The 3,157-nt window shown below is 40.5% G+C and overlaps 1 pseudogene; it reads right to left on the reverse strand.

Annotated features, from left to right (window-relative positions):
- Positions 1-260: 260 nt before the first annotated feature.
- Positions 261-2,470, reverse strand: LOC149190826 (beta-fructofuranosidase, insoluble isoenzyme CWINV1 pseudogene; annotated as a pseudogene).
- Positions 2,471-3,157: the final 687 nt, after the last annotated feature.

The raw sequence follows: 3,157 nt of genomic DNA on the forward strand, positions 1-3,157 counted from the left end.
CTCTTTTCTTCTACTTTGAGGCGAGTTGATTGGGCTATTAGAGTATTCGAGCAATCAGGTGGTGGGGCGATTCTGATAATCGACCCGCCACCACCGCTGGTGGCGGGGCGGTGGCAGGTCGATTCTCAGAATCGCCCCACCACCCGATTGCTCGAATACTCTAATGATTGAAAATCCTCTTACAAAGATACACTTTTTAAATATGATAGGAAGCCAAAAACTTGTCGTGGTTGTCATTCATAAGGAAATTGTGACCCACATAGTCATATTCCAGTTGGGTGAATTTTAGCACGGATCTTCTCCGAGTCCCGACAGTCTTCCATTTCAATAAGGAGAAAAAGTGTTCATAATTCAGACTCAGACTCACATCATGGTGCAGACTCAGTTAGATTCGTATATTTGGATGGTACTGTTCATATGCCACGCAGAGAGGCGACGAAGGATGAGGGGCAATTTGTTATAATTAAATACGAAGAGACGAGCATTCTCATTAACCGCCACCGTCGGATAACTCCTCGACGTTATGCATGTTCTCCCTCCTTCTGCAAAACTCTCCACGATTGAGTGATCAACCAATACTCTGAGCGACAGCGACCGTTGGTCAGGCTTCACGCTCACAAATCCTCCATAGCTCGTCTTATCCACATTCACTTGCAGTGTGGACCTGCTCTGATCCACGCACAAGGCCACCTTTCTGTGGAAATTGCCATTAAGTTTGCCCTTGAAAATCTTGAAGAAGACAGCGCTTCTCTCTTTGAGATCATCAGATGCCAACACCATCAACCCGAATCCCCTCGTATTGTTATTCCCGCGACTACACAAGCTTTAAGCTGTCGCTGTCATTCCCTCCAACTCCTCCACTGTTTCATAATCGCCTCCCAACTCAAACTCTACCTCCACGTCCACCTACGTAGCTGCTGAGTTGAATACCTCCACCTTCATTACGGATTCTCTTTCCAAAACCACGTAGTCCTTCCTTATATTATGCTCGCGCAAAGATTCAAGCTCTGGCACTGGCCACTGAACGAGGCTTCTCCCCGTAAGAGGATCAAGCTGCACAACCCTAGGAATCGCCTGAAGGGAAGCCCATCCTTTGTTGAGATCATCCGCCACGCTGTCGGATTCGTTGATCCAACCCCACAGAATCCTACGGGACTTGTTATCGTCAAAAAAGGTCTTGGACGCATAAAATTTACCGTAGTCATACCTGAGACCATTGTGGCCCTCCACAGATCCATCGTCGGGGACATACCTGTCCAACTCGGGCGAGTAATGGCCCATTGTATAGTAGTCCACTTTGTTATCGTCCAAACTGTTCTTGAGTACGTGCTTCACAGAAGGACCCGTGGTCGAGGTATCAACGCCATGGCTGCCATAGAGGGACACAGGGTAGAAGTCCGGGCACTCCCACATTCCAGTATGCCTGGCCGAGTGCAGCGGATGTTTGGCTTTCACCCATTTAACGAAATCTTTGCTTCTGAACATCAATGCCATTCCCACCTTATTCTCATCCCTTTTGCTGCCAACCAGGACTCGCCATCTTTGGTCTGATCCCAACCATGCCGTTGTTGGATCTCTGAAAGAACTGACGTTGATGCCAATAGGCACCATGATGGGATTCTGCGCGATCTTCTTCCACTCTCGTAGCAAAGGATCTGATGGGTTCTTGGGAACAGCCATGACTTGAACTTGTTCCGAGGCATTGTTGGATCCTGTATATAAGATTACGGGAGGGCTCCCTTTGTGTAGGAAAGTGGCAGATCCAGACCAGGCACCATTGGCATCATACCATTCATCAGGATATATAGCTGCACCCGTCATATGTCTCCAATTTATGAGATCTGTTGAAACTGCATGCCCCCACACGATGCGTCCCCACACAGCCGACTTGGGATTATATTGGTAGAACAGATGATAGTAGCCCTTGTAGAACAATGGCGCATTTGGATCATTCATCCAATGTTTAACGGGCTGAAAATGATACGCTGTTCTATAATGAGTATTCGAGCAATGGGGTGGTGGGGAGATTCTGAGAATCGATCCGCCACCACCGCTGGTGGCGGGGCAGTGGCGCTTCGATTCTTAGAATCGCCCCACCACCCGATTGCTCGAATACTCTAATAGCCCAAGCAACTCGCCTCAAAGTAGAAGAAAAGAGAACAGGAAATGGGTGTGCGGAGCTCATCTTTTGAAATGTCGTATACATGCACAAAGAACTTTGACCATCAGCGCATGGTTCTCCAAATTATAACACTGATGCTGATGGCGATTGTGATTGTGCAGAAACTCTTCTAGGAGCTCTGTTGAGCGGTGATTTCTCTTTGTTGGAAACAATATATTTGTGCATTTACGTGGGGTGATATTTATCTTTAATATTTTTTGTGTTATATATATATATATATATATATATATATATATATATATATATATATATATATATATATAGTAAAATCTTTTCAAATTTACCCATTTTCATGTTAAATGTTTTGAGTTAGTTTAATTACAATTTGTGGTTTATTAATATTAATCTTAAAATATTTATTGTAATTTATAACTTTGAATACATTTAACAAATAATGTTAATTAACCAAATTAGCATGGATATTAATTTTTATTTTAGCATTTTAATTTCTTATGATAAAGTAAGTTTGTTAGTTGAAAAGTTGTATTCACTTTTTAAAAGTCATAAATATTTAAATGGAATATGGTATGTACACCTCCATATCCTAAACAAGAGAATTGTCGCCCAAATTAATTGTATATATTTATTGCTATCCAAAATAAGTTCCAAGATAAGTTTCATGCATCTATTATGGTTTGTCACTTTCCATTTTCTCCATTTTTATGTTTAAATTCTTTCAATTTAATTATTAATTCAATAATTTATGAAAGTTACACCTTATTTCTTTTTATTTAAATTTAAGAAGATTTCCTTTTTTCCTAATTGGAATTTTTCTTCACTTGATTAACATTGGTAGTGGATGATATGTAGTGAGTTCTTTTTATATATTACAATTCACCATTATTAAATTAGTTGAGTTTGTTTTATTAATTTTGAAAATTGGTATAAAATTGATATAAAATGTTTTAAAGTGATTTCATGTTTGTGAAAATATTGAATTTTGATAAAAATGAATGTTGAGTAGAATGATAAATA

This window comes from Pinus tabuliformis, chromosome 3_1 (genome assembly GCF_031772625.1).
Source record: "Pinus tabuliformis cultivar Carrire ecotype Pingquan chromosome 3_1, CPIR1, whole genome shotgun sequence".
In the NCBI taxonomy this organism is placed as follows: Eukaryota; Viridiplantae; Streptophyta; class Pinopsida; order Pinales; family Pinaceae; genus Pinus; species Pinus tabuliformis.